Source organism: Thamnophis sirtalis, unplaced genomic scaffold (assembly GCF_051295495.1).
Source record: "Thamnophis sirtalis isolate CommonGarterSnake01/CBP01778 unplaced genomic scaffold, rThaSir2_p1.2 scaffold_6, whole genome shotgun sequence".
In the NCBI taxonomy this organism is placed as follows: domain Eukaryota; kingdom Metazoa; phylum Chordata; class Lepidosauria; order Squamata; family Natricidae; genus Thamnophis; species Thamnophis sirtalis.
Genome location: NW_028261386.1, coordinates 7221525 through 7233137, shown reverse-complemented (window position 1 = coordinate 7233137; position 11613 = coordinate 7221525).

Genomic DNA, 11613 nt, shown 5'->3' with positions numbered 1-11613 from the left:
TTATTTTGATATAGTCAATCCATCTTCTCCACTCCAGTTTATATCTCTCATTTGAGTGGTCTTTGAGATATGCTGATATTTTAGCCATCTCTGCTAGGTTTGTTATTTTTAATGTCCATTCTTGAATAGTAGGCAAATCTTCCTTCTTCCAGTATTGCGCCACCAACAGTCTTGCTGCCGTTATTAAATGCAAAATCAAGTTAGTCTCTATAACTGTACAATCAGTAATTATACCTAACAAGAATAATTGAGGGGTAGACTTTATCCTTTTTTAAAGAACATTTTGCATAATCCACCATATTTTTATCCAAAATGCTTTTACCTTTTTACAAGTCCACCATATATGATAGTATGTAGCATCGAGACAATCACATCTCCAACATTTAGGTTGTAAATTCGGATACATAGAGGCCAGTTTTTTAGGATCTAAATGCCATTTATAAAACATCTTATAAAAGTTTTCTCTCAAAATGTAAATTTTACATTTCTTACCCAAATCTTTTCCCATGCATCCAACATTATTGGTTCTTCAAAATTTTGTGCCCACTTTATCATACAGTCTTTAACTAATTCTGTTTCCGAATCCATTTCTATTAATACATTATATCATCTCTTTATATGCATTGGACTTTGATCCCTAATTTGTTTTAGTAAATTATCCTCATTTTGCATAAAACCGATTTTTTGATCTTTTTTCCATCTGGCCTGTAATTGGCCATACTGAAACCATGTTTGAATTGCCTTTTCCTCTTTTAGTACATTCAAGGATTTTTTAATTGTAATACACCTCTTTCTAAGGTGAGAAGCAAGACAGCCCATTCTTCATTATGGGCCATTTTTGCCAAAAATTGGGAGTAAATGCTGATTTCCTATAAAAACATTGCAAATCACAGTCATGTGACAGTGGGAAACTGCAAATGGCTTTGATGCAGACTGATTGCCATGTTCCCAAAACACAATTGGGAGAGAGAGGTTGTAACTTTGCAAGAAGGTTGTAAGTACCTTTTGGATGATCCATCACTAGGCCATTGGTTGTAAGTCAAGCACCACCAGCGCTATAGGCTTGCTCGGGGTATGCGGTTAACTCCACGCTTAGGAATCTCATTCAGATCAAGTTTATTATCAGGCATTCTTAATAACAGACCTTACAGTACAGTCTGACTTTCCCATCAGGTGGTGTAAAAAGATGATGAATTGGGTCCCATGTTGAGAGGAGGCACACAGGTTGCTTCTCTGGTTCACAATGGCATTTAAAATGACCAGCTTTGTTCTGCGCACAGGCAGAACGCCCCAGTGGCCAATCAGACACACAGATATGATCACATGTCATAGAACTGCATTTCCCTTAAGGCAGCCTCTATCTACATTTCCCAGGAGGTAATTTCTTAAAGGAGACAGCTCTTAATTCCTACACTATCTATATACTGCTGGGGCAGCACAACCAGTTATCTCAACTTGGTTGAAGAGTTTCTGAGGAATCTAGTCCTTACCATTTCTAAAATATGGTTTGTGACTTCCCAGTTGGCCTTCATGACATACTAACTGGGGTTAGCTTGTTAGCTGAGTCCAACCATTGTTTTGCTTCCTTCTCTTCTTGTCCCAAAGCTGCTTTTTCAAAAGACAACTGGACTTCAGAACTGAAGAAGCTTCTTGGATGAGAAGCAAAACATTTTCAAAGAAAAAGTGAAGAAATCCAGTTGCCTTTTGGAAAAAGCACCGTTGGGACAACTGTGACCTGGAGCCCTAGTGGCACAGAGGTTAGAATGCAGTATTGCAGGCTGACTCTGCCCACTGTCTGGAGTTTGATCCTGACTGGCTCAGTGTTGATTCAGCCTTCTGTCCTTCTGAGGTCAGTAAATGAGGACCCAGATTGGTGGGGGGGCAATTTGCTGACATTGTAAACCACCCAGCAAGGGCTCTAAAGCTCCATGGGGCAGTATATAATTGCTGGATGATAGAAAATCTCCAAAGACATTTCCTTCTCTGTTGTTCTTGTTGTGACTTGATATGACAACTTCCTCCCTTCTGTTTGGGCCAGGTTTTCGTTAATGGAAACCTGTTTTTGGAATTCAAACACAGAATCCGTCTTTCCCTGGTAGATACCATTGGAATTTCAGGAGAAGTAGATGTTGCCTCGATCAGCTTCCAAGGGCTAAAGGTAGGTATTCCATTGATTTCATTTTACTTAAAAAATTCCTTCTGCTAAGGCTCTCGCTAAACTCTTCATTTCCCACGTTTACCGTTTGCATGGAGTGCCTGATCGCATTATTTCTGATAGAGGTGTCCAATTCACCTCAACTTTCTGGAAGGAATTTGTTAAGCGCATTGACTCCGCCCAGGGCCTTAGTTCCGCCCACCATCCTCAGACTAATGGGGCCTGTGAAAGGACCAATTCTGTTTTGGAACAATATTTACGTTGTTTCATCAATTATCAGCAGGATGATTGGGTTGACTTGCTACCGCACGCTGAGGTGGCCTACAACAATTCTGTTCATACCAGCACTGGTTTTACCCCTTTCCGGGTTGTTTTTGGTCAGGATTTTGTTCCTATTCCTGAGTTGCCTCGTGACCAACCGCAAGTTTCTTCCATCACTGACTGGAGTGAACGTCTGAGCCATGTTTGGCCTTTAACTCTTGCTACTTTGGATGCTGCACATCGCGCTCATAAGAAACAAGCTGATAAGAAGCGTACGCAACCTTATCAGTACAGGGAGGGTGACCTGGTCTACTTGTCCACAAAGTTCCTTCAGACCACACAAAAATCCAAAAAGTTGGGACCTAAGTATGTTGGTCCTTTCCCCATCATCAAGATCATCAATCCTGTTTCCGTTCGTTTGCAGCTGCCTAAGCATCTCAACCGTATTCATCCCGTGTTCCACGTTAACCTCATTAAGCCTGTTCGTGTTTCAACTTTACGTCCGCCTGATGATCCTCCACCTGCTCCCTTGTTGATTTATGGTGAATGACACTTTGAAGTTCGTGAAATACTGGACTCCCGCAGGCGGCGTAATCGCATTCAATACTTAGTGGCTTGGAAACATTTCCCCCCCCCCCTCATACGGAATGGGTTGACAAGTCCCATGTTCGTGCCTCCCGACTACTTCGGAAGTTTTATGCTGCTTATCCTGACAAACCTTAATTTTCTCTTTCCCCCCCCCCATCTCTCTTCTATGTTTTGTTGTTCGTCTGTTTGTTTATGCTTTCTCGTTTTCCAGGCCTGATTGCCTTTTTCCGGGGGACGGCCGGATGTCAGCTTCTGCTTTGCTGTCGCTTCAGCTGCCATGAAACGGGGAGGGAGGGCATGATATTTGGGAGGGGTTACTCATTGTGCTGGAGGAAGGTTCTGGAGTTCACCGACTGATTGGACTATGCATGCGTGGGTGTTTCCCGCCAGGACTAACGGCACCGACATTGCATCTTCGTGATGCCTTTTGAAGTTATCTCACACCTGACACTTGGAAGACTTATGATTGGACTGGGACTATGATGCCAAGGGGTGGGTAATGGGCTATTCTATATATCAATCGCTTTCGCGCCTAATTAATCAGACTTCGCTACGCTTTGCCTTTAATCATTCTTAATTAGTAAAAGTACACTTGATTTCCACACATGGAGTCTCGTGGTCTTTCTTTCCTAATTAATTAATGGAGAGGAGCTGACAGGTTTCTACTGTACTGCCTTAAAATGGAGTTGCCATGGTAACGGCTTCACAGTGCTCCACAAGGAGGCTCCCTCTGGAAAATGAGTTATGAGTTATGAAAGTTTATTTATATGCCGCCCTTTTCCCTGGGGGGACTCAGGGCGGCTTACAACTCGAAGGTGGGGGGAAACAAACATTTAACACGTAAAACAATACATAATTAAAAGCACAACATTCATACCATTCGGGTGGGTTACAGTCTTTAGCCCCAGGCCTGACGGGATAGCCAGATTTTAAGGGCTGTGCGGAAGGTCTGGAGGGTGGTGAGGGTACGAATCTCCACGGGGAGATCGTTCCATAGGGTCGGAGCTGCCACCGAGAAGGCTCTCCTCCGCGTAGTTGCCAGTCGGCATTGACCGGCAGATGGAACTCGGAGGAGGCCTAGTCTATGGGATCTAATCGGTCGTGTGGAGGTAATTGGCAGTAGGCGGTCTCTCAAGTACCCAGATCCACTACCATGAAGGGCTTTATGGGTGACAAGTAGCACCTTGAAGCGTATCTGGAGATCGACAGGTAGCCAGTGCAGCTCGCGGAGGATAGGTGTTATGTGGGTGAAGCAAGGTGCACCCACAATCGCTCGCGCGGCCGCATCCTGGACTAGCTGAAGTCGCCGAATACTCTTCAAGGGCAGCCCCATATAGAGCACATTGCAGTATTCCAGCCTAGAGGTCACAAGGGCACGAGTGACTGTTGTGAGAGCCTCCCGGTTCAGGTAGGGGCGCAACTGGTGCACCAGGTGAACCTGGGCAAATGCCCCCCTGGTCACAGCTGACAAATGGTGTTCAAAAGTCAGCTGTGGGTCCAGGAGGACTCCCAAGTTGCGGACCCTGTCTGAGGCATGTAATGTTTGACCCCACAGCCTGAGAGATGGAACACTTGCCGAATTAATGGGAGGGAAACACAACAGCCACTCGGTCTTATCTGGGTTGAGCACAAGTTTGTTAGCCCTCATCCAGTCCCTAACAGCTTCAAGGCCCTGGTTCATCACGTCCACCGCTTCATTGAGTTGGCATGGGGCGGACAGATACAATGAGTATCGTCCGCATACTGGTGGTATTTTATCCTGTGCCGCCGAATGATCTCGCCCAGCGGTTTCATATCGATGTTGAAAAGTAGGGGGGGACAAGACCGAACCCTGCGGCACCCCATATGTTAGGGGCCTAGGGGTCGATCTCTGCCCTCCAACTAACACCGACTGTGACCTGTCCGAGAGGTAAGAGGAGAACCACCGCAAAACAGTGCCTCCCACCCCCACCTCCCGCAGTCGTTGCAGAAGGATACCATGGTCGATGGTATCGAAAGCCGCTGAGAGGTCAAGGAGAACCAGGATGGAGGCGTGGCCTCCGTCCCTGGCTCTCCAGAGGTCATTGGTCAATGCGACCAAAGCGGTTTCTGTGCTGTAGCCAGGCCTGAAGCCGGACTGGAATGGGTCAAGATAGCTAGCTTCCTCCAAGGACCGCTGGAGCTGAAAGGCCACCACCTTCTCAACAACCTTCCCCACGAAGGGGAGGTTGGAGACTGGACGATAATTGTTAAGAACGGCTGGATCCAAAGATGGTTTCTTCAGGAGGGGTCTCACCACCGCTGCTTTAAGTGCGGGGGGAAAGACCCCTTCCCGAAGGGAGGCGGTAACAACTGCCTGGATCCAGCCCCGTGTCACCTCCCTGCTGTTAGCAACCAGCCAGGAGGGGCACGGGTCCAGTACACATGTGGAGGCACTCACAGCTCTCATGGCCTTGTCCACATCCTCAGGGGCAACATCCTGAAACTCAACCCAGCGATGGTCTACCAGATTATCCCCTTGTGCCTCGGCTGGATCTGCGAAATCGGAGTCCAAGTCTGACCGAAACCGAGCAACTTTGTCCGCTAAGAACTGGACGTAATCCTCAGCCCTACCCTGCAGGGGATCCCCCGTATCCCTTCTATTTAGGAGGGAGCGGGTTATCCTGAACAGGGCAGCTGGGCGCGACTCAGCGGAGGCAATCAAGGTGGCAATATAAGCTCTTTTCGCCGTCCTAATTGCCCTGATGTATTCCTTGATGCACGATGTTAGAAGTGCTCGGTTCGATTCGGATCTATTGGATCTCCATAAGTGCTCTAGGTGTCTCTTCTGGCGCTTCCTCTCCCGGAGTTCCTCGGTGAACCAAGGTGGCCTCCGGGATCCACTACCTCAGAGCGGCCGAAAATCCAACACACCCCTGATCTATCTAGATCTTGACACTTTATTAAAGGAACAAGATGGTGAAACTGGGAAAAAATAGAAATACATACGGTAAGAAGCTGAATACAAAATAAACAATGTTGAGTTGCTGGTATAATAAATTACAGATAAAGTGCAAGTTTCACCAACAATGCTATGTATATGGGACATAGATTTTTGTCCTTCAATGAACATGTGCCACAGATTAGACTGGATTCTTCCAGATGATTTTGTTTCCTCAGAATGTTAGAATATCTGGAGTGTGGCTTCTCAGGATGCACCTAGGGTCCCCCCACCCCATCCCAGAATGAGAGAGGGTGGGCATTCTGTACGGCCAAAATACTATCATAAAACCAACTTTTTAAACAATAAAAAGTTTTATCTTTGGCCACTAGATGGGGCTCAATACATGTTTAGAGAAGAATAACAGCAAAAGGCAAAGGTTCCCTTTGAACATCTGTGCTAGTCGTTCCAGACTCTAGGGGGCGGTGTTCATCTCCGTTTCAAAGCCGAAGAGCCACTGCTATCCACTGCCAACCTTCAAGCTCAACCACCGCATCCCTATTCACTATGGGTAACTAAAATGGCAGACGATTTGTAGCTGGCATAACAAAGCAGTTAACTCTTGCTGAAGGAGGAGAAACCAGGATTAAAAATGTGTCTTACTGAACAGGAATTACTATCAGTCCTGCTTTAAGGAATTGTTGGATTCCCAACCTTTTTGATAAACGTTTGGTTTATGTGTATGTTTGGATTTTTTTAAAAAAAATAATCTAAAACCTTCACATGTAAAATTCTAACTGCTATTCTTTTTTCTTCATAGCCAAGTGCCTATCCCATTGGACAATGCTTTCAGCCACAACTTTATGTAAGTCTTTTATCATATTAGCAATATTTGCACTTAAGTCATTTTTTTCTGGCCCATCAATTAGGAAGGATTTCACCCCTAGGCTAACATGGAATTATGAAAGTCCCAAGTCCCACACATTTAGGGATCTGATACTTACTCAGGTAGGAATCCTCTAAAATGGGCACAATGGAGCATGGGTAGGAATTTTGGCTCAGCATGAGAACCCAGTAATTTGCACATTATGGGAATCAGGCCATCGCTGTCAGACCTGCCCAACTTGGTCCGTTAGTGAAGAAAGACCCTTGACTCCATTTGTAGTGAAAGAGTTTTGACCTTGAGTTGGTATTTCTGCAGTGGTGGGCTGCAGGCGGTACGCCCTGGTACGGGTGTACCAGAGCCTGCCTGGAACACTGGGTACCACCCGCCCGCCCTCGCTTCTTACCTGTCTTTAAACTTTTCGGCGCTTACGCGCACAGCGTGTACAGTGCCTGCGCGACACTCCGTTGGATGGTAAGACCATGCGCATGCTGTTCACATGTGTGCGCACGCTGCGTGCGTTTGTGTGGAGGACGCAGCCCCCGTTGCAACCATACCGGTTGCAACGGGATCCGTAACCCACCACTATATCTCGGATGGTACGACGAGTAGTTGGCTTCATTAATTTCACTTTCCCCCAAGCATTCAACCCCTTCCCCTTCGACTCCCGTCCTGATAGTGAAGGTGAAACTCAAGCAAATGACGGCAGCCTTGACGATCACATTCAACCATAATGTTATTGATTTGGTGTAGGCTGTGCCTGATATGGAAACTCAGCAACTGGGAGTTGTTAACATGTCTTAAGGATTAAGCATGGCTGAGAGCAAATTTGGGTGGCTATTAGGTGTTGAACTCAGCTTCAAGCCCCTCATCTGCCATGGGGGGCTTTGGAGGTGTTTTTCTCTCACAGCTCAACCAGCCTCATTGTGTCATTGTTATGTGAAGATAATGGAGGGGGGAGTGTTATATAAGACCCCTGAGGCTCCAGAAGACAAGGAGGGCATCAATCTAAGATATCTAATAAAATGAACCAGTATGAACCCAACCGTAGTAATTTGATGTATCTTTTGTAATAAGAGCTGCAATAGGAAGGAATCAGTGCCGAGCATCATTGGAATTTCCCACAATGCACCAGGTTTAATTAGGTTCCTTGGGCGTTGTGGGAAATCTGAATGGCTTGGATCAGAAAACCTTTTATAGAAAAAATCTAAAGAGGTTAGCAGTGAATCACGGTTCGGTTTGCATGCTCTGGAAAAATCTGAAAGGTGCCGGAGGCTATTTGCCACCATGACCAGGAAGGACCATTGGTGTTTTCTCAGGGGAAAAAGCTACGCTTAGGTGGATAATCAAAGATGTCCGCAGAAGGAGGTCAAAACACTCAACATGGCAATAGAAGCTCTGTCCTCTTTTTATGAGAAGGAGCATCCCCGTTAAAAAGAGCCCGGATTTGATTATGTGGTGGCCTCAGACATTTTGATTTTTTCAGACTCACTCCACTGAACCCAGTAGGCCTTTGCTGGTGAGCCGTGGTGGTGCAGTGGTTAGAGTGCAGTACTGCAGGCTACTTCTGCTGCCTGCCGGCTGCCTGCACTTTGACAGTTCGAGTCTCACCAGGCTCAAGGTTGACTCAGCCTTCCATCCTTCTGAGGTAAAATGAGGATCCAGATTGTTGAGGGCAATAAGCTGACTGTGTAATCCACTTAGAGAGGGCTGTGAAGCGGTATAGAAGTCTGTTATTGCCATCTCTGATTACTTGAAGGGACAAAATGGGGGGGGGGGAAGGCAGATTAATTCTAATATTGTTTGTGTTTGTGTTCTCTCCACAGCCTCTCCCTTACCGAGCTATCATCTTTGGGGGCTTTTGCCCATCCAAATCAATAATAGTTTCAGGCTCTGTGTCCCCTTCTGCTCAGAGGTAAAGACTAAGAAATATTGTTGTCTGTCTGTCTCTAACTGTCTTATCATCTAGGTATGTATATCTCTATCATCTATCTATCCATCCATCCCTCCCTCCCTCCCTCCCAACTGTATTTTTCAGAGTATAAATCGCACCTTTTTTTCTCAAAAAAGAGGCTGAAAATCTGGGTGCATCTTATACATTGAATACAGCATTTCTTTGCCTTCTGAAACCCCGCCCACTTCACCAAAATGGCCACGCACAGCTTTTAGGAGGCTTTCAGAGAGCTCCTGGGGACTGGGGAGGGCAGAAACGAGCAAAAAACGGGCCGTGTTTTGCTCAATTTTGCCCCTCCAGACCCCAGGAGCATTCTATAAGCCTACATGTGGCTATGCATGCAATTGTTTTGACAAAAAATAGGCTGTTTTTTTCTCATTTTTGCCCCCCCCCCGGAGCACTCTGCAAGCCCCCCTAAGGCTATTTATGCTTTTTTTTTTAAAGGGCCATTTTTGGGAGGTTTGCAGAGCGCAACCCCCCCCCTTTGGAAAGCTCTTTAACTGATTAATGAGAGTTAGATTGATCAAGTGCTGTGCCAGCAGAAACCAAGTCTTAGGTGCTGCAGATTGTCAGTGATTTCCTTCTCCAGCACTTGGATAAATACACCTGGAAACATCTACCTACCTACCTACTCTCTCCCTACCTACCTACTGTATTTCTCTCTCTCTGTCTCGCTCCCTCCCTCTCCCCTCTCCCTCTCCCTACCTACCTACCCCCTCTCTCTCCCTACCTATCTGAGGTGAGTTTGTTCCTGAGACGCTGTGGGCCGAAAGGTTAGGCTCGTTGCTGTTATTGCTGCCGACCCAAACGCACCCCCCCTTCCATCTCACCTTTTGAACTTCTGACTATCATGGCCTGTTTTTCGGCTCATGTTGCTGTTGCCGCTGCTATCCGTGGCTGCTTTAGGAGCCCCCATTTTAGACGCCTGACTGTCCTTGCCTTTCCACCGGCTTTACCCCCACCTTTACCCTTAAGACCAACATTTTGGAATAAGCTGGGATATTTGAATCCACCTCCGGCCTTGCTGAGACTCCCAGCCATTTTCCTGTATACCATCCTGCACTTGAACTTTGCAGAAAGAAGAAGGCAGGGGACGAATAGGACATGGGCAGGGGGCCTGCTTGGCACCTTCTCCCAACTGACATTAATCCTCTAACTATTTCAAACTTTTTAAACTCTGGGGCTCTGCCCCCTGTTGCTGGACTCTACAGAGGAGAAGTTCAAAAAATATTAAGTTTCCCCTCTCTTGCGCAATTTTAAATTGGTATGATGAGTGCATGAGATTGTATGTGATTAAGTGAATGTCCCACTTTTACTATTTGTTACCATTGTATTTTATATGTTTTAACTTTTATGTGGGGACTGCTTGGGTGAGTGAATGAGTATGTCTGATTCAGAGGACCTGCCGGGGAAAGTGGGGGCCATTGGGGTGGTTGGGGGGACTACGCCCACGGGAGAGGGTCGGAGCATTGCGGTCATAACAGGGAGAGGCAGATACAGCGGGGACTTTAGGGCTGGCCATTACCGGGGAAGGAGGGCTCGCTGTGTCATAGAGATCCCTCCTTCCGGCCCTAGGAGTCCCACTCCAAGGTCAGATGGCGCGAGTAATCAGGACCCTGGTCTCAGGCTGCTGTCGCTAAATGCTAGGTCTGTCGTTCATAAGGCCCCCCTCATCTGGGACTTGATAACTGATGAGGGCGCAGGTCATGTTTTAATCCCATCACTCTGGAGCTGGAGGTCTTTTGTTTTGTAGATAGGCTGGCCCTGTCCTTCTTAATGGCCACCAAATATCTGCTGTGGGCAAGGAGCTGGTTTCCGTCTTTAGAAACATGTTTCTCCTTTAGGGAAAAATAATATTCTGCCTTTTAAAATATTTTTCAAAATATTTCATTCTTCTAGGAGAGGTGACGTCCCTCAATCTCCCCTTTGGGACATAAAAGTGTGGGTTTCACACTTTTTCTGGTCCAAGATTAGGAATTGATCTGATCAGGGAGACTTATTTTAAAAAAAAATTCTGATGCAAAGGGGAAGGCATTGATAGAGGTATCAGAAAAGGAATCCTTCAGGGGCTTCAGCTTTGAAGCAAGCAAAAGCCCCCAAATTCCTCACAGATGGTTTTGCTTTCAATAACTACGGGCTGCCCATTTCCTGAACCTGCCTTAGTTCTTACTTCAGTGAAGCCAAGGTTTGTGAGGCCAAATGGAGGTTAGCCAGTGTCTAATCCAGGCTATTAATATGTTTCAAATTACACACATTGAACCCTGGAACTCCTACTAAGGAGGCACCAGTGGAACATACTCAGCCTTGTTGGGCGGCATCATTTGTGAGTCACAATGACGGCTTAGGGTTTGGAGATCTCTTTTCTGCTACCTCTCTTGAGTGAGGGCATTTCCTTGGGGGGGGGGTGCCCCCTTCCCTGTGGAATTGGCAGTGAGATATAACTGCTTGGGCCTTAGTGTCACAGAGCAAGAACCACTCTAGGAGAAGCTTTGTCTGGAGGTAGGTGAAGGGGATAGCCTCAGTCTTATTCTAAGTAGGATGTCTGTGTGTGTAGTGTATGCTACAATACAGGAAATGCAAACATGGCAAATTTCCCTCCCACCAGACAGAAGTCCAAGGTGTTCAGAACTTGATGTGTCAACCATTCCCACATGCCATCCCTCCACGAGTCCATTTAACCCTGTTATAACATAACTGTGGCAAGAAAGAAAATCTTATAATGAATTTCCACCCTCTCCTATAGTCTTTCCAGCTGTCTTCTGGGTATTGAAAAGAGTCTTTAGTCTTCACGGTCCATCTCAGAGTCTTCTCTTTCATGTCTATTGGGTGGCATTAGGCTTGGCTTGGTGGTAAGGCTGGTCAGTCAGGCTTGG